Here is a 25351-nt window from a genome sequence, read left to right as displayed (position 1 = left end):
CTAAAAAAAATGTTATTGAGTTTATTACAGATATCAATGATGCACCAGGTATTGATGATATTGATGGCGACGTTAACAATCTAGTCGTGTACGATGATGTTATGTTAGACAATCAAAAAAACCCAGCTAGGATATTTTCCAGAGGCAGGCATAAAAACACTGACGTGATATATGTCACTCAACGGTATACTCAGATTCCAAAAGTAATCAGAGATAACTAATATTCTTGCTGTATTCAACGGCGTTGATACACACACGCTACGAAATATTTGGCAGACATGGTGCGGCGGTGACATGGACTTCAATGTTTTTCGAAACTTTTTTAGTCATGCTCAGTCGACCCCACATGGATTCGTAACGATAAATTTACATGATCCTCGGACACGATATCGTATCGGACTTGACCAAATATTCGGTTAGTTGTAAATAATTTTCATTGTAAATAACCACTTAGCAGCAGGGGGGGCGATGACATCGACGCGGTCGTCGATGTGCTTACCGGACGTTGACGACGCTGGGGATCGGCGCGCAGAAGGTGTTAATTAAACCAAATGACGATTGGACGATCCCCCAACGACGTCGTCGTTTTTTTTTTACCAGGCGCTGACGACACTAGATCGTTGAGTGCAGAAAGTAATAATTAAGCAAAATAACGATTAGACAAAATGTCCGATTCGCCCCCCCCCCCCTGCTGCTGTTTGGTACGTCCCCGACGAGGGCTGTCCCCGAGAAAAGTGGAGAGTTGGCCGCAGGAGATTGGGTGTGCATTGGCAAAACCAAACGCACTTTCGACAAAGGTTACTTACCTAACTGGACGACCGAATTGTTTCGCGTCACTGGACGAGTGCATGGCCGTCATCCTGCCGTCTATAAATTGGAAGACATGAACGGAGAAGTGCTCAAAGGAACGTTTTATTTGCCCGAGTTACAACGTGTCACCAAAAAAGAAGACGACGTGTACGACATCGAAAGCATTCTCGAACGCAGAACCCGTAAAGTGGGCAAACGACGTGTCAAAGAAGTCAAAGTACGTTGGAAAGGATATCCACCCAGTTTTGATTCTTGGATCGACGCTTCGCAAGTCATCGACTATAAAAAGAAGTGACCTTCATGCCCTTTCACACAGCAGAAGCAGCTACGTCGACCACTCCTCCTTCACCTAGTTCTTCTGTGCAAGATTTACAAAAACAACCCTTGTGGGTGTGGTGTGGAGAACGTGTGCCTAAAACGCAAATCGTCTTTTTCTGCCAAATCTTCGTGGTGTATTGTGTCATCGGGGCAGCCATCGCCAATTTGAGTTTGCAACAAGGAGACAAACAATTGTAGACCATTTTATTGAGCAGTTGCATCGGTTACCTGCGTCCTAATCCCTCCCTGAAATTCACCTCGAACGGGAACCCCGGGAACCTTGTGTCCAGTGCCAGTGCCAGTCACCACTTCAATCACAACCAGAACCCCATTTTAGACGGAGACACGCCTCTGACGTCCAGTAACCCCTCGGACAGCCACAGAACTCTGGAATTATGAGTCACCAAAACCAATTTTACTTAACTTTACCCAGTGACAGTTCCATGGAGGTGTTTCCCAAGAACACGTTGTGCTGTTACACGGCCAAATTACCTCAGGCCATCCAGTTAGATCACGAAGCCCATTGGGAAGTGGCTTTAGTAGAAATGATTCACCCGACCCAAGTCCTCAATGTCCTTCCCAATCAAAATTTTTTTGATGTGGAAGTTCATGACGAGCAAATGCAACAGTGGATGGATAGCAATGTCAAATATGACAAGAAAACCCGTACACAAAAGTACACCACCTATCACTTGTTCATTCCCCCAGGCTATTATTTTAGTGGTCAACATTTGGTCAGCACCATAACCTCCAGGTTTAATGTCGTGTTTCTGAAAGCTTTGGAGCATGTCAACAAAAATGTCACCATGGAGTACCACAAAACAGCTCGTCGCTTCTTGATGAAATTTGAACGGAGTAAAATCCTGTCCATTTTATTTTGTCCTGAATTGTATGACATGTTGGGCGGAGACATGGACATGAGAAAGACCATGATGAAGAAAAACGAATTACCCATCGTTTACGACAACGAGTCTTTTAGCAAGTTATTTCGTGCCCCGGTAGAACTGAACCAAGGACTGAATTTGATGTTCGTGTATTCCGATGTGGTGGAGTACAACGTGGTGGGACACACCTCCGTACCGTTACTGCGTGTCATTCCTTTCAAAGTGGATTCTGCCACGAACACTGACGAGGAAGGTGGAAACACTTACCACGTCCACCGCGAATTTGTCCATCCTCACTATTTGCCGGTCAGTAAGTCGTATTTGGACACGGTCAACATTGCTATAAAAGGAGATCTGGGACAAAATATTCCAAACATCAAAGGAAAAGTCACGGTGAAACTCCATTTTCGAAAACGGTTCTCTCACGACTCTTAAGTCATGTATCCAGTGTACCGAGGGTTGCTCGACAGCGAGGACACGGCTTAGGAGACATGTTAAAATCGGCCTTTCGTTCGGTGGTCCCGGTGTTGAAACCGATGGTGACACGCGGATTGCACGCCTTGAAAGATGCGGCACTGACGCAAGGCAAAGAATTTCTCCAAAATGTCATCATCGACAAAGAAAACCCTAAAGAAGCCTTCATGAGGGCAGGCAAAAATGTCTTGCTGCAAACGGGCAAAGACATTTTAGGCCAACGAGAAACACCTATAAATGCCCTGCACGCTACCGAGTCAGGCATTCAGCAAGGACAAGGCAGAAAGAGACGACGAAGAAAACACCCTTTCACCAGACTTCAAGCGAGAAAGGCCAAGAAAAGAAGAACCGTTCGAGACTTAGACGTTTTCGATTATTGAGAAAAGAGACAAAAAAAATGATGCACCGAGAATCTTGCGCTTGTTCCAAGACGGAACTGGATCTGTTTGCCATGCCCCCCACCATGATGACGATGCAAGAATCCCAGTGGGTGGAATTTCACCCCGTCTCCTCACTGACCGATTCCGCTCCCATCGAGTTTGAAATCAAAGGACAGCCCGAAGATTACATCGATCTGAATAGCAATTACTTGTACCTGAAAGTCAAAATTCTAGATAAGACTGGAGGTGCTATAGACGATGAAGCAGTAGCTCCAGTCAACAATTTCATGCATTCCTTGTTCAGTGGAGTGGACTTGTATTTGAATAACAAACTGGTCAGTAGCAGCATGGATACTTACCCTTATCGTGCCTACCTGGAAAATCTCTTGACGTACGGAATAGATGCCAAGAACACTCATCTCAATGCCAGTGTGGTATGGGAAGCTGACGAACCTACCAAGTTTGAAATATTGGAAACTGATGAAAAGAAAGACAACAATGTTGGATTTGTAGAACGAAGAAAGAGAATCACGGGAGCCGACACAAGTTTAGAACTGATGGATCGTTTGCATTTGGACATGTGGTTGCAAGAAAAGTATTTGCTGAACGGGGTGGATGTCCGCCTGAGACTGAATCGTAGCAGTGCCGCTTTCCATTTGATGGATGATAGTGACGGTTACAAAACCAAAATCCTAGAAGCTAGACTCTACGTACGCCGTGTGGAAGTGTTACCTAAAGTGGGAAACGACATCAGTCAGACGTTGAGCAGAACGACTGCCAAGTATCCCATACGACGCGTGGAAGTGAAAACCTTCACCATTCCCAAGGGACAGCGATCCATGATCGAAGATCATCTGTTCCAAGGACAGTTACCCAAACGTTTGATCGTTGGTATCGTCGAGAATACAGCCTTCAACGGAGCTGCCGAAAAAATCCTTTCTACTTTCAACACTTTGGCGTGTCCAAAATCGAAGTCAGTCGCGATGGCAAGACCTTGTGTACCCGACCTTTCGAACCTGACTTTACCAAGAAGAATTACTTGAGATCGTACTTGTCCCTGTACGAAGCCACCGGACAGTTAGGAACCAATACCAGTCACGGTATTACGTACGAGGATTATGCAGGAGGCTACGCTTTGTGGGCTTTCGATTTCACTCCAGACCAAGGCAGCGACGAGGGACATTTCCACCCTATAAAATCCGGTCAGATTCGTGTGGAAATTCAGTTTAAAGACCGAGACCCTGATGAAACGGTGAACGTCATCCTGTATGCAGAATTCGATAATACCATAGAAATCAACAGTTTGAGAGAAGTCATCCTAGATTACTAGAAACCATGGAAGACTGTTATCCCTCTTTACCTAGTGGAGAAACTTTAAAGATGGAATGTGATGAGAATGTGGAAAAAATGTTGTATTTTGAAAAAAATTGTTTGATGTTATGATGTTGGATTATTGTTAAAAATGTTAGAGTTGTTGTTTAGTGTTAAGTGATTTTTGAATAAAAAATGTTGTGTTTTGAAAAAATGCCTTTGTCTTTTGTTTAGCTATAAGAATGTTGGATTGATGCTCTTTCATTTCTTACTATCCCTCTCATGACACTCACTAAACGTTGCGACTCAAAAACCGTGTGGGGGATGTTTTCCTTCACGTCCGCGCTTTGACTTTAAGAACCGGGTTGTTTCCAGTCTAACCATCCATTGTCGACTCATCCTCCTAAGAAGATGTGCTCCAAACTAGCTAAACTCAACGAAGCCTACGTGAATTTGCATAGGGTCAGACACAGTCTGATACCGAAGCCAGAAGAAATAGAGAATATGAGAATGTTAAAAGTCACTGAAGACCTGATAGAAGAGCTCTTCAGAGAAGAAATGAACAGGGAGAAAGAAGAATGGACAGAGAAGTACAGACTTCAGAGACAGCAGCAACAGCAGCAACAACAGCAGCAACCTGAAGCTGACAGAGGCTTTGTCGATTGCCGTATCGACACCAAAGAGTTCTTCTTCTCTTTCCGAAGAAGCAGACCTATCGCCAGAAAGTCTATCCTCAGAGGACATCGCATTCTTAGAAACTAAAAAAGAATGCCATAGCAAACAAAAAAACAGCCCTTTTCAGGGCTACCCAAATACTCTAGAAAAGAAATAACGATCGATTTGCCAATGTGTGTAGGTAGAGTAGTGTGAATATAAACACTAACTCTTTATTGATAGTGAGAGTGTATGTGTTTGTGTGTTTGTAGTGCTCACGTACATTGGTGTGGATAGTAGATTAAAATGATGTCTTTATTTGGTGTTTGAGGTGTAGATTTGAGGTTAGATTGGATTGCTTTGCGTATGTGGATAGTCTATTGAAGTGATTTATAAAAAATTTTAAAATAGTGATGGGTAGCATAAAAAAGTGAGTGAGTGTTTCTTTTAGGTCCGCGCGTTGTTGTTTTTGGTCATGATGTAGGTAACATCAATTTTATGTTTTTTAGGGGGATGTTTTCCTTCACGTCCGCGCTTTCACTATAAATTGAAACTCGCTGGGCAGTCTAGCTACCCTTGTTGATTGATCAACACCAAAAATGAACACGAGACTGTCTAAACTGTTGGAACTTCATGTGCATTGTGGAGGAGGGAAGGATAAGAGAGGAGGAGGAAAGAAGAAAAAAAGAAGAGGAGGAGAGAAGATTATAAAGAAGAAGAAGAAGAGGAAAGAAGATACAAAGAGGAGGAGAGAAGAAACAAAGAAGAGGAGGAGGAAAAGAAGAGAAGAAGAATAAATTTCAGAATCCCAGAGAGCGAAAATTGGAATTCTGAAGCGACATATCCTGCCTCTGCTCTCTCCCCCAAAAAAGTAAAAAGTAACTGGGGGATAAGATGTGTATGTGGCGCCAGGCCTGGAAGGTGCCACCATTAACCAGGTGTCCATTAAAAAAAAAAAAAAAAAAAAAAAAAAAAAACCAGCCCTTTTCAGGGCTACCCAATACTCTAGAAAAGAAATAACCATCAATTTGCCAATGTGTAGGTAGAGTAGTGTGAATATAAACACTAACTCTTTTTTAAGATAGTGTGAGGGTATGTGTTTGTGTGTTTGTGTTTGTACCCGCTCACGTACGATTGTGTGAATAGTAGATTATGGATTTGTTTATTGTTCTTAGCGTATGTGAAGAGTATAGTTTGGGTTTTGTAAGCGCTCACGTACGATTGTGTGGATAGTAGATTATGGATTTTGTTTATTGTTTCTTAGCGTATGTGTTTGTGTGTTTGTGTTTGTGTGTTTGTGTTTGTACCCGCTCACGTACGATTGTGTCGATAGTAGATTATGGATTTGTTTATTGTTCTTAGCGTATGTGAAGAGTATAGTTTGGGTTTTTTAAGTGCTCACGTAAGATTGTGTGGATAGTAGATTATGGATTTTGTTTATTGTTTCTTAGCGTATGTGTTTGTGTGTTTGTGTTTGTGTGTTTGTGTTTGTACCCGCTCACGTACGATTGTGTGGATAGTAGATTATGGATTTGTTTATTGTTTCTTAGCGTATGTGGAGAGTATAGTTTGGGTTTTATTATATGAAATGAAAAAGTAGGGGATGTTTTCCTTCACGTCCGCGCGTTGTTTGGTCATGATCTAGGTAAGATCAATTTTACGTTTTAGGCGGATGTTTTCCTTCACGTACGCGCTTTAAGTATAAGAACCCACAGTATTCGTCGTTCAAACCATTCTGCAAAGAACAAAAAAAAAGAAGATGGCTTCTAACCAAATGGACAAAATACAAACATTACAAGACGTTTTAGACAACTTAGGAATGATGGAGCAGATGTTGATAAGACTGGTTGAAGACCATTATTCCTATAGTCCCCATCGTGTAAAGATGGAAATTAATAACTTAAAAAAGGTAAAGGACAAGATTAGTGGTGTCATGAAAGAGATAAAGGAGGAGAAGGAGGATGAAGAGGAAAGAATAATAATAAGCAAATGGAACGAAAAGATTGAAAAACAAGAAGAAAATGAGAAGAGGAAGAAAGAAGAGGAGGAAGAGAAGAAGAAAGAAGAGCAGGAGAAAAAAAGAAAGAAAAGAAGAGAAAGAGTGTTGGAGATAAAATAAGAACTTGGTGGAGAAAAAGAAGAAACTAGAAGCAGAAGAAAACCCAAAGGCCCTTTTCAGGGCCAGCCATATTTCTCGAAAAGAGATAGCCTTTCCATTGCCTAAATTTAAATTTAAATTTCAAAATTTTTTTTTAAAAAAAAAATCCCATATTCAATTCCCCTTTTCCCTAGACAAGCCCAAACTCTATTCCCATGTTAATTTCCCCTTGTCCCTAGACAGACCCAAACTCTGTGTTAAATTCCCATTGTCTCTAGAGTTGCCCACGATTTTTCTCCATGTTAAATTTCCATTGTCCCTAGAGTTGCCCAGGGGTCTTTTTAATGCTAAGTCCTTTTGTCCCTAGGGTGCCCCACTTAACTACTCCTATTACATTGATGTTTCTTCGTGTTCCTTAATATTTCAATTGTTCTCTATTACTTAACATTTGCATTTGTCTCTATCATTTAATGTTTCCTTTCCACTGTATTTCTAAGAGGGCAGAAAACTAATGGATATATCAGGATGGACAAGCGGTCTAAGGTGCTGCATTCAACTTGTATTAGAATCTCACCCTCATCGACTTCTCTGCAACGAAAAAACTGATAACTTTGTAGTTAATGTTATCATTATTAGAGGCACAATATACAAGTACAAAGATAAAAATATAGATGATGGGAGATTATCCTGTGCTGTTACAAAATCTTTGTTGTTACAAAATCTTACTATTTATTCAATTAGTCGATGATTCTAGGCCTCAACGAGTCCTATTCAGTATGCTGACCTATACGCCCTTCAATCTCTCTATGTGCACTCGGATCTTTGCAATGCATATGTCAGGATGGCCGAGCGGTCTAAGGCGCTGCGTTCAGGTCGCAGTCGGGTCTTCCCGGCGTGGGTTCGAATCCCACTTCTGACAAACTGTTCTTTTGTCATAGAGCAGTATCTTTTATGACTCTAAAATAGAAAACATCAATCTTTCAGCGTTCATGTATGCTGGCATATAACAGCTGTTTTAGCTAAATATTCTTTTCTGGCCCTTCAAATGTATTAATTTGTTATTCTCTCTCTCTCTCTCTCTCTCTCTCTCTCTCTCTCTCACACACACACACACACACATACACACACACATAGACACACACACACATACAAATCCCACGGATATCTACAGACGGGAAAGCGATACAAACTGCATGAGTGTTTCACTCACATTCATTCGAGTCCCAAAAAGGTTACCTTTTTATTGTTTATGCTCAAACAATTATAATAAGCACAAGGTATTATCGAGAGGAGAAGTTTATCTCTTGTATGTTAATGAGAAATTGTCATTTTTATATAAGTACCCGCTGGCGCTATATTCCCGCGATTCACAAACAAGATGCCCATCTATCCACTGCCTGTCTAATTATATACGTCCACCTACCCTTCCCCCCCACCGTCTCTCTCTCTCTCTCTCTCTCTCTCTCTCTCTCTCTCTTTATGGATGTATGCATACATAACATAACATTGTTCAATAACGCTCACCTGTTACATTGGAGTTTTTCACTGTTCCTTTATATTTCAATTGTTCTCTATTACTTAACATTTGCATTTGTCTCTATCATTTAATGTATCCTTTCCACTGTATTTCTAAGAGATAAGGTGCAGAAAACTAATGGATAGATCAGGATGGACAAGCGGTCTAAGATGATGCATTCAAATTACAGTAGAATCCCTCCCACATCGACTTCTCTGCAAGGAAAACATTAATAACTTTGTAGTTAATGTTATCATTTTTAGAGGCACAATATACAAGTACAAAGATAAAAATATAGATGATGGGAGATTATCCTGTGCTGTTACAAAATCTTTGTTGTTACAAAATCTTACTATTTATTCAGGGGCCCCGAGTGGCCGAGTGGTCTAAAGCGCTCTCCGTTACGGATCACTGCCATCTCACCTCTGTCTGCGTGGGTTCGAGTCCAGGATTCGGCCAATGTGGGTATGTGAGAAAGCTTGCCAGTAGCTTCTCGTGGGTCGGTGGTTCTTCCCGGGGGTTTCCCGGGTTCTTCCTCCACCATTAATACTGGCCGCCATACATAGCCTATCGTGTGCTGACAAATGGCGTTAAACCCTACAACAACAACTATTTATTCAATTAGTCGATGATTCTAGGCCTCAACGAGTCCTATTCAGTATGCTGACCTATACGCCCTTCAATCTCTCTATGTGCACTCGGATCTTTGCAATGCATATGTCAGGATGGCCGAGCGGTCTAAGGCGCTGCGTTCAGGTCGCAGTCGGGTCTTCCCGGCGTGGGTTCGAATCCCACTTCTGACAAACAGTTTTTATTTTCTATTTCCTTTAATAAAAATAAATATTTTTTTTGCAATATACAAGTCACATTAATACAATTGTAAATATAACCATAAACTAATATTACGTGTCAAATACATCTATGAACCAGTGCATACCTACCAAGTCTGAATGTATTAATGGAGCAATTTTGTTTATCTGCCAAATTAATCCATCGCATCTCATAACGGACATATCCGGATGGCTTAGTGATTCAAGGCACTGTAAAAAATACGGTAAGATTGTGTCGGCAGGCACAACTTTGTGCTGCACATGTCAGGATGGCCGAGCGGTCTAAGGCGCTGCGTTCAGGTCGCAGTCGGGTCTTCCCGGCGTGGGTTCGAATCCCACTTCTGACAAACTGTTCTTTTGTCATAGAGCAGTATCTCTTATGACTCTAAAATAGAAAACATCAATCTTACAGCGTTCATGTATGCTGGCATATAACAGCTGTTTTAGTTAAATATGATTTTCAGGCCCTTCAAATGTATTAATTTGTTATCCTCTCTCTCTCTCTCTCTCTCTCTCTCTCTCTCTCTCTCTTTCACACACACATACACACACACACACACACACATACAAATCTCACAAATATCTACAGACGGGAAAGCGATACAACCTGCATGAGTGTTTCACTCACATTCATTCGAGTCCCATAAAGGTTACCTTTTTATTCTTTATGCTCAAACATTTATAATAAGCACAAGGTATTATCGAGAGGAGAAGTTTATCTCTTGTATGTTAATGAGAAATTGTCATTTTTATATAAGTACCCGCTGGCGCTATATTCCCGCGATTCACAAACAAGATGCCCATCTATCCACTGCCTGTCTAACTATATACGTCTACCTACCCTTCCCCCCCTCCACCGTCTCTCTCTCTCTCTCTCTCTCTCTCTCTCTCTCTCTCTCTCTCTCCTGGATGTATACATCCATAAAAGTGATCATGCACGCGTATCTATTACATAGTTGTTTGTCACTACAACTTAATATTTCCATTTGTCTCGATCACACAATCGTTCACTTTGTCTCTGTTAGATCAGGTTTGCCTTTCTCTGTACCTCGAAGAGAGATAACGCACAGACAATTATGATGGTCATGTCAGGATGGCCGAGTAGTCGCAGTCACATTTTCCTGGCTTCGCTTCGAATACCACTTCTGACAAACCGTAAAATGCAAATGTAGTTAGTTAAATAATAATAATAATAATAATAATAATGAGGACTTTGTATAGCGCCTAATCTTTAGAAGCTCTGAGAGCTTTACAACTTTTGACAACACCTATAATATAAAAAAACATATACTGCTATGCTTGTAAAAACAAACACCATGAAATTAGAAATCATAAAAAACATGCTGAGAATATTTAAGGTAGGAAACATTATTCAGTTTTTAAGTTTGTTCTTGCAGTCGAAATAAGTGAGTTTTGAGAACCTTCTTGAATGTGATCACTGTGTCTTTGTTTCTACGTTAAGTGGGCAATTCATTCCAAATTGTTGGGACCTGGTATGCAAAAGAACGCTCTCCATATGACTTTGTTTCGTTAGTGGGAATAATGGGTATACGATTGTCAGAAGAGAAGCGTAAGTATCTTGCTGGTGTGTACACATCGGTGAGGTCGAATAAGTATGTTGGACTAGAGTCCGACAGTGAAACGTAGCACAGAGAACAAATTTTATGTTTGATTATGGATCAAATGCTGAGTATGTTACCAAGAAAAGATCTATGATATTAATTATTACGAAGAACTAAAAGATATACAATTCAGACGCTATGAAAGAAAACTTTCTTGGTGTGCTTATATTACGGCCGAAAGCCAGACGGGCAATTCAAACACATAAATCTTTCGTATTCCTACCTCTTATAATAAAAAAATGAGATCATTTGCCTGATTCCTGATGATGCTGTCATTATTTAAAATACAGATCAAATAATACGGTGCATGGATCAGTTTTATGTTGGAATGTATTCATTGGTCACTAATAATGAAAATCGGAAAGGTTCGATTTGAAATTTTGTGATTTCTTACGTATCTGATAATGATAAATATATGTGTGATGGTACAATAACTGGTGATGAACTATATACAGCTATAAAAGGGGTGTCTAGCAGTAAATAGTTTGATCTGGACGGACTGAGTGCTATTGTGTGTCTTGCAATAAATATCTTGATATAGACGGATTAAGCTGTTTTGGAAATTCTTTGATTGTATATACCTTTTGATCATATGGATCTTGACGAGACGTCAAGACCCGACAACAAAATGTGATCTAGTAATCACAATCGAATTACTATATTTATCATAATTTTTCTTCAACATTTCTAAAACCTGTTGCGAGAAAGAAACATCTAAATATATTTTTATTATATTTGTGTTGCATGTTCCTAAATTCCCTATATTCGAAACGAACAACAAAAGAAATTGCTTAGCCTTTTAGAAATGAACTTCGTCTTAAATCATAAATTGTATTACTTTTTCATCTGGTGACATGCGCATGAATATAAGTTTCTGAATGCAACACATACAACAAACAGTCTCATTCTTATAATTATTACTATCCAAAACACAAATCTTTTAAGCATACTTTCAGCAGACCCATACGTTTGATTTACAGAATTTTTGCATTTATCAGATATAGCATCACAAAATTGTCACGAGTCCGATAGCCGTTGAACTGTTTCAAATGGAACATTTTCATTGGCTCTGGTAAGAACATGGCGTTATTTTTGACAGCTATTTACAGCGGGATTGGACAAATTAGATTCAAATCAATATTCAGATGGGTTACAGAGAATGTTAGTCAGTTCTATTTACATGTCAAGTGAGGCTACGACATAGTTGTACACGCTTTGCCCACTTTAGACGTGCCTCTATTGGAACTAGGAAACCTCGGGGGAAAAAGTAGTTCCAGCCTCCTTTAAGAGTATGTTCACACAGGTTCACAGAACAGCTGGGTCGTTTTTCTACTTCTGGAAAAGCGACAGTAAAATTTGGGCTCTTTCTTGAATAAAAATGGATACTCATATGCAAAAAATTAAATGTTTGAATTTGGTAGCAAGTATATCATTTGCTTAAGATAGCTTTTCAAGCAACACTAAATTTCAGACGAATATAATAATAACGACTCTAACGTTGGGGGGGGGGCTGAAACTCTGCTGTCCGAAAAAACATTCCAGTAAACCACACTTTATCCCTTTTTCATATCCTTCTATTTCCTTTTCACTGTGTACTGAAACCACTTCTGATTCACTTTCAAAACCTAACATACCAATTTGGTAAAATAATTTTGTTCCTATATTTCAATCACTGACTTCTGACTTGGCCCCAATATCAATTACGATTGGTTTTCAAGCAACGTCTCAACAGTGTTCTATCACGCGTACCTATTACATTGATGTTTCTTCCTGTTCCTTTATATTTCAATTGTTCTCTATTACTTAACATTTGCATTTGTCTCTATCATTTAATGTTTCCTTTCCACTGTATTTCTAAGAGGGCAGAAAACTAATGGATATATCAGGATGGACAAGCGGTCTAAGGTGCTGCATTCAACTTGTATTAGAATCTCACCCTCATCGACTTCTCTGCAACGAAAAAACTGATAACTTTGTAGTTAATGTTATCATTATTACAGGCACAATATACAAGTACAAAGATAAAACCATAGATGATAGGAGATTATCCTGTGCTGTTACAAAATCTTTGTTGTTACAAAATCTTACTATTTATTCAATTAGTCGATGATTCTAGGCCTCAACGAGTCCTATTCAGTATGCTGACCTATACGCCCTTCAATCTCTCTACGTGCGCTCGGCACTTTGTAACGCATATGTCAGGACGGCCGAGCGGTCTAAGGCGCTGCGTTCAGGTCGCAGTCGGGTCTTCCCGGCGTGGGTTCGAATCCCACTTCTGACAAACAGTTTTTATTTTCTATCACATTTAACAGAAATAACTATTTTTTGAAATATACAAGTCATTTTAATACAATTGTAAATATAACCATAAAACAATATTACGTATCAACTGCCTGTATGAACCTGTACATACCTACCAGGTCTGACTATTAATGGGTCCATTTGTTGATCTAGAAAATTAAGCACAACATCTCATAACGGACATATCCGGATGACTTAGCGATTAAAGGCACTGCATGAATACCGTAAGATTGTATCGGCAGGCACTACTTTGTCCTGGATATATCAGGATGGCCGAGCGGTCTAAGGCGATGGGGCCTAGCTCAGTCGGTAGAGCAGAGAAGGAAAACACGTTTGATGATCGCTCCGTGAATTTTCAAGTTTTTTTCCTTTAATAGACATTTTTGCTGTTTTAATTTGTTACAGGTACGTTGATAAGATTTGTTTGATCGCATTCATATATAAGTGAGATATATTTTGAGTGTGTGGATAACTTTATCCACCACACAAAATATTATTTTCTGTGACAATGAATACAAAGCCTGGTCGTGCTGCACGTGCAGCACAAGGAGCTGACTCACACTCTAATGACACCAGTGGAATAGCTAACAATAAGAATGGCATGTCGAGTAACATCGATAGACAGACAGGAGCTTCTCGTCGTTTTGGGAAAGAATGTACCGTGGTGATTGATGTAAAGGATGTGAAGAAAATAAAGGCAAGTGATATTGTTAGAAGTGTAGAAGAATTAACCGGAGATATGTCGGTCTATGCAGTTGTGCCCAAAGGTGCAAATTTGTATGAGGTCACACTACCGAGTAAGGAAGTAGCATATAATACCTTGTGTGGAATTGATATTGGAAGTGAACACTTTGATTGTACTCTTTTATATTCAGACACTATTATTGTGTCAATTCTTCATTTACCAGCATACATCACAGATGATGATATAAGTATGAAGCTCGGTGAATACGGAGTAGAACTTCTTTCTCCCATTCAACGCAGATATTATCCTGGAACTAGTGTGGCTGATGGGACTCGTTATGTCAAATGTAAATTTCCACAGCAGGTAAAATCCTTGCCTTACAGTCTGAAATTTCAGACTGTCAATGGTCAACAATACTTTAGAGTATTACACAATAATCAAGTTAAGGTATGTTCTAGATGTCTTGATCCGGGACATGTTATAAAAGACTGCCCTGATTTTGTATGCTACAAGTGTGGGGAGCAAGGCCATGTAGCAAAAAATTGCACAAGGCAAAGATGTGAAAGTTGTGGAAGTTTTCCTCTTATGTGTACATGCAGGATATGCGACAAATGCCACAAAGAGGCGCAAACATGTATGTGTTACAGAGAGGCCATTACAGGCATTCATTCGCAAGTTGATGATGATATGAGGGAAGACATATTGGAGTTACAGAGTGACGAAGATGATAAAGAAGAAATTGAGAATGCAAAAAAAGATAATGAGAGTGGAGAAAGTGGGGAAGAAAAAGAAAGAATTGGAGTTGATATGACCAATGTAGAAATAGAATCTGAGGAAGTAAACAACAATCATACAATTGGAGATGGATCGGGGACAGATTCAGATGATGACAGGAAGATGGCTGCAGACGTTGTTGAAAGATCAAACGAATCACGTACATGTCAAGAAAACGGTACTAATATCGAAAATTTCAAAGTAGTACAAAGGAGAAGGAGAAGGTTTAATCCAGTACCTAATATGAAGATGAATAGCATGCGACGAACACCTATGAAGAAATGATCAAACACTCAACATTTTTTAATACTTTCAATACACTCATCATAATCATGGCTTTAAATATTGTATCTCTAAATGTAAATGGCTTGCGTAATTTGAATAAACTAAAGTCTGTTTTAGAAATATTTAAAGAGAAAAGAGGCCATATTTTATTATTGCAAGAAACCTTTTGGGATGATGAGTTTGTTGAAAGTATTAGAGAAAATGAGATTTGGAATGGTGACATATTTTATAGTAATGCTGACATTAGGAGGGCAGGTGTTGCTGTTTTAGTAGTGAGAGAATTGAGAAATCAGGTGACACAAGAAATGATTGAAAAGGGTAGGATTTTACATCTTAAAATAGCTATTGATGATAAAGTGATTGATTTAATCAATATTTATGCTCCAAATGTTGTGAAGGAAAAGTTTAACTTTTTCATGAAGCTAAATACATATTTACATAACAGTACTAGTGATAGCACTATCCTGGCTGGTGATTTTAATACAACTTTAGCAGGTATTGATCGACATAACAAAGCCTTACATATTGATGATGTAGCAATGCGTGAACTTTATAAAATTATTCATGATAGGAATATTACCGATTTATGGAGATCACGAAATCCTAGTACTCGTAGTTTCTCCAGAAAACAAGTTGTACTAGGCGAAATGAAGCAGAGTAGAATAGATTATTTTTTGATTTCCTCAAAATTGCACTCCAATGTGCAAAATATTTATTATGCAGATACATCCTTTAGTGATCATTCTTTTGTATACCTTAAACTAAATACCTGCAAAGTGGAAACAGGGCCCGGATTATGGATATTAAATAACAATGTTCTTTTTGAGGAAAAATATGTACAAAGAGTGAAATCAATTCTTACCGAGGGAAAAACTGACGAAATGTATTTCAGTGAACCACTCATTTGGTGGGATAATGTAAAATACAAAATTAAAAAATTTTCCCAAGTATACTGTACAAGAAGAAATAAGGAAAGATTACAAGAATACTTTACATTGCAAAATAAATTAAAATCATTTTCAGAAAAAGTCGCAAATAAAGAACCATATGACATTAACAAATATGAAGAACTAAAACATCAGCTAAGTGACTATGAAACTGATTTTTGTCGGGGGTGCTATATTGAGATCTAAGGCCAAATGGGCAATTGAAAGCGATAGAAATACTAAATATTTTCTAAATCTTGAGAAATATCGACACAACAAAAATGTAATCAATGAATTGATTGATGATGATGGTGTAATTATTTCAAATACAAGCGGAATCTTAGATGAAATACATCAGTTTTATAGTCATTTATATTCTTCGGTAACTGTTGATGATAATTGTACTGATTCACTTTTAAATTTTGTAAACTGTTCTGTATCTGATGAGGATAAAGATATGTGTGATGCCATAATAACAGTTGATGAAATACATACAGCTATAAAAGGGATGGCTAAAAATAAAAGCCCCGGCCCGGACGGATTGACAGTAGAGTGGTATTGTAAATTTTATGATTGTATATATGATATTCTGTTGCACATCTTTCAGAGTGTTAAGAATGACAATATTATGTCGAGATCAATGAGATTTGGGGTTATATCACTTATTTATAAAAATAAGGGGGATAATAGAAGATTGCAAAATTGGCGTCCTATCAGTTTACTTAATGTAGATTATAAAATTTTGGCAAGGATTTTGTCTACACGTTTAAAAATGGTATTACCCAAAATTATTTCTCAAACTCAGACATGTTGTATAGTTGGGAGAGATATTGCTGATACTATAGTCACTGTAAGAGATATTATAGATATGGTTGAGAGAGACAATCTTGAGGGATATATCTTAAAAATTGATCAAGAAAAAGCGTTTGACAGAGTTTGCCACTCATATTTGATTTCTGTGTTACGAAAGTTCGGTTTTGGTGACAATTTTATTCAGTGGATAAAGATATTTTATAATGAAATTAAAAGTAGTGTTAAATGCAATGGTCATCTAACGAAACCCTTTTTAATTAAAAATTCAGTCAGACAAGGTTGTCCTATATCAGCAATGTTATATGTATTAGCAGCAGAACCCTTAGGACTCGCTATCAAAGCAAATCCCACTATCAAAGGTATTCCACTCCCACTGTCTAGTAATACAAGTAAAGTTTTTCAACATGCAGATGATACAACCTTGACATTAGCGGACACACAATCCATTAATCAATCTTTTAATGTACTTGTATTGTAAAGGATCTGGTGCAAAGGTGAACAAGGAAAAGACAGAACTTCTGTGTATTGGATCTGGTAAACTTACTGATGATTATTGCAAACAATTACAAATTCAAATGTGTGATCAAGTCATCTTAATTTTGGGAGCTTATGTGGGAAAATGTGCAAAGTTATGTGAGCAACTGAACTGGAATGATAGATTGTCTAAAATTAAAAACTTATTGCAACTGTGGTCACAGAGATATTTGACAATACAAGGAAAAGTAACAGTTGTTAATAACTTATTAGTTTCTAGAGTATTGTACATAGTGTCAGTTCAGCCTCTTCCTGATATGATTGCTGATGAATTGAAGCAATTATTTCTCAGATTTATCTGGTCAGGAAAGTCCCATTTGGTTCACTATTATACAATAATTGGTGATAAGCGAAATGGCGGACTACAGTTAACTGATATAAAGATGAAAATGTATGCATTCAGACTAAAATTTTTAAAAAGATACTTTGATGTGAATTGCCATGCTATGTGGAAAAATACCTTTGATCACTTTTTATCTACTGTCCTGAACATGAGGTTGACCAAAGAGTTGTTTCTCATGTCTTTAAATAAGCAACAATTGAATACCCTACCTATATTTTACAGAGAAATGTTTCATGCATGGGAAAAACTTAGAAATAATATCGATACAAATATTGATGTGAGGAATGTTTTTGAACAACCTCTCTTTTTAAATCCTAATATTACATGTGCTGGTAAAACGTTGTTTTTCGCAGAATTTATAGAAGCAGGAATTGTTCGTGTTCAGGATATTACATATGAATTTGTACCTGGAATACTACCTTATAGAGCTATTCAAGAAATGATATACAAATCAAATTCTGAGATCAAAACAGATAAGATAAAAAAAGACTATAATTGCATAATAGAAAGTATACCATTAGGCTGGAGAAATATTGTTGCAACAGAGTCAAAACCCACTGTAACCAATGGGAGAAATAATATGTTTCTCAGAGTTGATACAAAATTATATGACCTCTGTTTATGTACAACACAACTATTTTACAAGCTTTTATGTACGTTGATTTTTCAAGAACCAGCTTCTGTTTCCTTTTGGAGTAAGATATTTAGTTTGGAAAAGCATAAATACTGGAAATTGATACACCTACCTTTCAAGACCCCAGATTGTATAGATTTGGATTATAGAATAATGTACAATCGAATATTTACAAAAGAGAGACTAAAATACTATGGCAAAATTGATAATGACTCATGTCCAGTGTGCCAGTTGGAAACAGAGGATTTATTTCACATGTTTTTGAAATGTCCTGAATTAAGCTCTTTTAAGAATTATATTGTATATATAGTTGAGATTCTTTTTAAAAATTGTAGAGTTGGTGTTCTCAATAGCACTTCTCTTGAACAAATGCTCATGATAGGATATAACAAAGAAACAAAATCAGTAAATAGTTATTTTTTGAACTACATTCTGAGCATTGCTCGATTGTGCATTTACAAAAGAAGAAACATTATGTCTTTATTAGGGAAACAAATAGACATCGAAAGATTGTTCCAATATTTGACTAGAAAATATATATTATATGCGTATCAACATTACAAAGACAAAAATCAGACTTTGATTACGAAGTATTTTGTAAAAGATAATCCTTTAATGAGAATAGAAGAGGATAAAGTGTTTATTACATTGTAGAATCATTGTTTTGTACTATAACATTACACAATAAAATTTTAGAATCATTGTTCTGTAATATAGCTTAACAAAATACTATTGTAGAATCATTGTTTTGTAATATAGCATTACAAAATACTATTGTAGAACCATTATTTTGTAATATAGCATTACAAACTACTATGTACATACTGACTGTATATTTTTAACTTTTATACTGTACAAAGCGTTTTTGAATAAAGAAAGAAAAAAAAAAAAAAGGCGATGCGTTCAGGTCGCAGTCGGGTCTTCCCGGCGTGGGTTCGAATCCCACTTCTGACAAACTGTTCTTTTGTCATAGAGCAGTATCTCTTATGACTCTAAAATAGAAAACATCAATCTTACAGCGTTCATGTATGCTGGCATATAACAGCTGTTTTAGTTAAATATGCTTTTCTGGCCCTTCAAATGTATTAACTTGTTATCCTCTCTCTCTCTCTCTCTCTCTCTCTCTCTCTCTCTCACACACACACACACACACACACACATATAGACACACACACACATACAAATCTCACGGATATCTACAGACGGGAAAGCGATACTACCTGCATGAGTGTTTCACTCACATTCATTCGAGTCCCAAAAAGGTTACCTTTTTATTCTTTATGCTCAAACAGTTATAATAAGCACAAGGTATTATCGAGAGGAGAAGTTTATCTCTTGTATGTTAATGAGAAATTGTCATTTTTATATAAGTACCCGCTGGCGCTATATTCCCGCGATTCACAAACAAGATGCCCATCTATCCACTGCCTGTCTAATTATATACGTCCACCTACCCTTCCCCCCCCCCCACACACACACACCATCTCTCTCTCTCTCTCTCTCTCTCTCTCTCTCTCTCTCTCTCTTTATGGATGTATGCATACATAATATAACATTGTTCAATAACGCTTACCTGTTACATTGGAGGTTTTCACTGTTCCTTCATATTTCAATTGTTCTCTATTACTTAACATTTGCATTTGTCTCTATCATTTAATGTATCCTTTCCACTGTATTTCTAAGAGATAAGGTGCAGAAAACTAATGGATAGATCAGGATGGACAAGCGGTCTAAGATGATGCATTCAAATTACAGTAGAATCCCTCCCTCATCGACTTCTCTGCAAGGAAAACATTAATAACTTTGTAGTTAATGTTATCATTATTAGAGGCACAATATACAAGTACAAAGATAAAAATATAGATGATTGGAGATTATCCTGTGCTGTTACAAAATCTTTGTTGTTACAAAATCTTACTATTTATTCAATTAGTCGATGATTCTAGGCCTCAACGAGTCCTATTCAGTATGCTGACCTATACGCCCTTCAATCTCTCTATGTGCACTCGGATCTTTGCAATGCATATGTCAGGATGGCCGAGCGGTCTAAGGCGCTGCGTTCAGGTCGCAGTCGGGTCTTCCCGGCGTGGGTTCGAATCCCACTTCTGACAAACTGTTCTTTTGTCATAGAGCAGTATCTTTTATGACTCTAAAATAGAGACTTCCGGTTATGACATCAGAAGGAAAACACGTTTGATGATCGCTCCGTGAATTTTCAAGTTTTTTTCCTTTAATAGACATTTTTGCTGTTTTAATTTGTTACAGGTACGTTGATAAGATTTGTTTGATCGCATTCATATATAAGTGAGATATATTTTGAGTGTGTGGATAACTTTATCCACCACACAAAAAATTTTTTTCTGTGACAATGAATACAAAGCCTGGTCGTGCTGCACGTGCAGCACAAGGAGCTGACTCACACTCTAATGACACCAGTGGAATAGCTAACAATAAGAATGGCATGTCGAGTAACATCGATAGACAGACAGGAGCTTCTCGTCGTTTTGGGAAAGAATGTACCGTGGTGATTGATGTAAAGGATGTGAAGAAAATAAAGGCAAGTGATATTGTTAGAAGTGTAGAAGAATTAACCGGAGATATGTCGGTCTATGCAGTTGTGCCCAAAGGTGCAAATTTGTATGAGGTCACACTACCGAGTAAGGAAGTAGCATATAATACCTTGTGTGGAATTGATATTGGAAGTGAACACTTTGATTGTACTCTTTTATATTCAGACACTATTATTGTGTCAATTCTTCATTTACCAGCATACATCACAGATGATGATATAAGTATGAAGCTCGGTGAATACGGAGTAGAACTTCTTTCTCCCATTCAACGCAGATATTATCCTGGAACTAGTGTGGCTGATGGGACTCGTTATGTCAAATGTAAATTTCCACAGCAGGTAAAATCCTTGCCTTACAGTCTGAAATTTCAGACTGTCAATGGTCAACAATACTTTAGAGTATTACACAATAATCAAGTTAAGGTATGTTCTAGATGTCTTGATCCGGGACATGTTATAAAAGACTGCCCTGATTTTGTATGCTACAAGTGTGGGGAGCAAGGCCATGTAGCAAAAAATTGCACAAGGCAAAGATGTGAAAGTTGTGGAAGTTTTCCTCTTATGTGTACATGCAGGATATGCGACAAATGCCACAAAGAGGCGCAAACATGTATGTGTTACAGAGAGGCCATTACAGGCATTCATTCGCAAGTTGATGATGATATGAGGGAAGACATATTGGAGTTACAGAGTGACGAAGATGATAAAGAAGAAATTGAGAATGCAAAAAAAGATAATGAGAGTGGAGAAAGTGGGGAAGAAAAAGAAAGAATTGGAGTTGATATGACCAATGTAGAAATAGAATCTGAGGAAGTAAACAACAATCATACAATTGGAGATGGATCGGGGACAGATTCAGATGATGACAGGAAGATGGCTGCAGACGTTGTTGAAAGATCAAACGAATCACGTACATGTCAAGAAAACGGTACTAATATCGAAAATTTCAAAGTAGTACAAAGGAGAAGGAGAAGGTTTAATCCAGTACCTAATATGAAGATGAATAGCATGCGACGAACACCTATGAAGAAATGATCAAACACTCAACATTTTTTAATACTTTCAATACACTCATCATAATCATGGCTTTAAATATTGTATCTCTAAATGTAAATGGCTTGCGTAATTTGAATAAACTAAAGTCTGTTTTAGAAATATTTAAAGAGAAAAGAGGCCATATTTTATTATTGCAAGAAACCTTTTGGGATGATGAGTTTGTTGAAAGTATTAGAGAAAATGAGATTTGGAATGGTGACATATTTTATAGTAATGCTGACATTAGGAGGGCAGGTGTTGCTGTTTTAGTAGTGAGAGAATTGAGAAATCAGGTGACACAAGAAATGATTGAAAAGGGTAGGATTTTACATCTTAAAATAGCTATGGATGATAAAGTGATTGATTTAATCAATATTTATGCTCCAAATGTTGTGAAGGAAAAGTTTAACTTTTTCATGAAGCTAAATACATATTTACATAACAGTACTAGTGATAGCACTATCCTGGCTGGTGATTTTAATACAACTTTAGCAGGTATTGATCGACATAACAAAGCCTTACATATTGATGATGTAGCAATGCGTGAACTTTATAAAATTATTCATGATAGGAATATTACCGATTTATGGAGATCACGAAATCCTAGTACTCGTAGTTTCTCCAGAAAACAAGTTGTACTAGGCGAAATGAAGCAGAGTAGAATAGATTATTTTTTGATTTCCTCAAAATTGCACTCCAATGTGCAAAATATTTATTATGCAGATACATCCTTTAGTGATCATTCTTTTGTATACCTTAAACTAAATACCTGCAAAGTGGAAACAGGGCCCGGATTATGGATATTAAATAACAATGTTCTTTTTGAGGAAAAATATGTACAAAGAGTGAAATCAATTCTTACCGAGGGAAAAACTGACGAAATGTATTTCAGTGAACCACTCATTTGGTGGGATAATGTAAAATACAAAATTAAAAAATTTTCCCAAGTATACTGTACAAGAAGAAATAAGGAAAGATTACAAGAATACTTTACATTGCAAAATAAATTAAAATCATTTTCAGAAAAAGTCGCAAATAAAGAACCATATGACATTAACAAATATGAAGAACTAAAACATCAGCTAAGTGACTATGAAACTGATTTTTGTCGGGGGTGCTATATTGAGATCTAAGGCCAAATGGGCAATTGAAAGCGATAGAAATACTAAATATTTTCTAAATCTTGAGAAATATCGACACAACAAAAATGTAATCAATGAATTGATTGATGATGATGGTGTAATTATTTCAAATACAAGCGGAATCTTAGATGAAATACATCAGTTTTATAGTCATTTATATTCTTCGGTAACTGTTGATGATAATTGTACTGATTCACTTTTAAATTTTGTAAACTGTTCTGTATCTGATGAGGATAAAGATATGTGTGATGCCATAATAACAGTTGATGAAATACATACAGCTATAAAAGGGATGGCTAAAAATAAAAGCCCCGGCCCGGACGGATTGACAGTAGAGTGGTATTGTAAATTTTATGATTGTATATATGATATTCTGTTGCACATCTTTCAGAGTGTTAAGAATGACAATATTATGTCGAGATCAATGAGATTTGGGGTTATATCACTTATTTATAAAAATAAGGGGGATAATAGAAGATTGCAAAATTGGCGTCCTATCAGTTTACTTAATGTAGATTATAAAATTTTGGCAAGGATTTTGTCTACACGTTTAAAAATGGTATTACCCAAAATTATTTCTCAAACTCAGACATGTTGTATAGTTGGGAGAGATATTGCTGATACTATAGTCACTGTAAGAGATATTATAGATATGGTTGAGAGAGACAATCTTGAGGGATATATCTTAAAAATTGATCAAGAAAAAGCGTTTGACAGAGTTTGCCACTCATATTTGATTTCTGTGTTACGAAAGTTCGGTTTTGGTGACAATTTTATTCAGTGGATAAAGATATTTTATAATGAAATTAAAAGTAGTGTTAAATGCAATGGTCATCTAACGAAACCCTTTTTAATTAAAAATTCAGTCAGACAAGGTTGTCCTATATCAGCAATGTTATATGTATTAGCAGCAGAACCCTTAGGACTCGCTATCAAAGCAAATCCCACTATCAAAGGTATTCCACTCCCACTGTCTAGTAATACAAGTAAAGTTTTTCAACATGCAGATGATACAACCTTGACATTAGCGGACACACAATCCATTAATCAATCTTTTAATGTACTTGTATTGTAAAGGATCTGGTGCAAAGGTGAACAAGGAAAAGACAGAACTTCTGTGTATTGGATCTGGTAAACTTACTGATGATTATTGCAAACAATTACAAATTCAAATGTGTGATCAAGTCATCTTAATTTTGGGAGCTTATGTGGGAAAATGTGCAAAGTTATGTGAGCAACTGAACTGGAATGATAGATTGTCTAAAATTAAAAACTTATTGCAACTGTGGTCACAGAGATATTTGACAATACAAGGAAAAGTAACAGTTGTTAATAACTTATTAGTTTCTAGAGTATTGTACATAGTGTCAGTTCAGCCTCTTCCTGATATGATTGCTGATGAATTGAAGCAATTATTTCTCAGATTTATCTGGTCAGGAAAGTCCCATTTGGTTCACTATTATACAATAATTGGTGATAAGCGAAATGGCGGACTACAGTTAACTGATATAAAGATGAAAATGTATGCATTCAGACTAAAATTTTTAAAAAGATACTTTGATGTGAATTGCCATGCTATGTGGAAAAATACCTTTGATCACTTTTTATCTACTGTCCTGAACATGAGGTTGACCAAAGAGTTGTTTCTCATGTCTTTAAATAAGCAACAATTGAATACCCTACCTATATTTTACAGAGAAATGTTTCATGCATGGGAAAAACTTAGAAATAATATCGATACAAATATTGATGTGAGGAATGTTTTTGAACAACCTCTCTTTTTAAATCCTAATATTACATGTGCTGGTAAAACGTTGTTTTTCGCAGAATTTATAGAAGCAGGAATTGTTCGTGTTCAGGATATTACATATGAATTTGTACCTGGAATACTACCTTATAGAGCTATTCAAGAAATGATATACAAATCAAATTCTGAGATCAAAACAGATAAGATAAAAAAAGACTATAATTGCATAATAGAAAGTATACCATTAGGCTGGAGAAATATTGTTGCAACAGAGTCAAAACCCACTGTAACCAATGGGAGAAATAATATGTTTCTCAGAGTTGATACAAAATTATATGACCTCTGTTTATGTACAACACAACTATTTTACAAGCTTTTATGTACGTTGATTTTTCAAGAACCAGCTTCTGTTTCCTTTTGGAGTAAGATATTTAGTTTGGAAAAGCATAAATACTGGAAATTGATACACCTACCTTTCAAGACCCCAGATTGTATAGATTTGGATTATAGAATAATGTACAATCGAATATTTACAAAAGAGAGACTAAAATACTATGGCAAAATTGATAATGACTCATGTCCAGTGTGCCAGTTGGAAACAGAGGATTTATTTCACATGTTTTTGAAATGTCCTGAATTAAGCTCTTTTAAGAATTATATTGTATA

At 37.1% G+C, this 25351-nt stretch overlaps 5 non-coding genes across 5 annotated transcripts; all 5 read left to right on the top strand.

Annotated features, from left to right (window-relative positions):
* The first annotated feature begins 7764 nt into the window (after positions 1-7764).
* Trnal-cag (transfer RNA leucine (anticodon CAG)) lies at positions 7765-7848 on the top strand. The gene has a single exon. It is a non-coding gene; the product is annotated as a tRNA-Leu (tRNA).
* Positions 7849-9164: 1316 nt separating this feature from the next.
* Positions 9165-9248, top strand: Trnal-cag (transfer RNA leucine (anticodon CAG)). The gene has a single exon. It is a non-coding gene; the product is annotated as a tRNA-Leu (tRNA).
* A 290-nt stretch (positions 9249-9538) lies between these two features.
* Positions 9539-9622, top strand: Trnal-cag (transfer RNA leucine (anticodon CAG)). The gene has a single exon. It is a non-coding gene; the product is annotated as a tRNA-Leu (tRNA).
* Positions 9623-13094: 3472 nt separating this feature from the next.
* Positions 13095-13178, top strand: Trnal-cag (transfer RNA leucine (anticodon CAG)). The gene has a single exon. It is a non-coding gene; the product is annotated as a tRNA-Leu (tRNA).
* Positions 13179-20219: 7041 nt separating this feature from the next.
* On the top strand, positions 20220-20303 carry Trnal-cag (transfer RNA leucine (anticodon CAG)). Its single transcript has one exon. It is a non-coding gene; the product is annotated as a tRNA-Leu (tRNA).
* Positions 20304-25351: the final 5048 nt, after the last annotated feature.

Source organism: Sinohyriopsis cumingii, unplaced genomic scaffold (genome assembly GCF_028554795.1).
Source record: "Sinohyriopsis cumingii isolate HCF-2022 unplaced genomic scaffold, ASM2855479v2 utg000066l, whole genome shotgun sequence".
NCBI classification, from domain to species: Eukaryota; Metazoa; Mollusca; class Bivalvia; order Unionida; family Unionidae; genus Sinohyriopsis; species Sinohyriopsis cumingii.
This window is presented reverse-complemented; position numbering and strand designations above follow the sequence as displayed.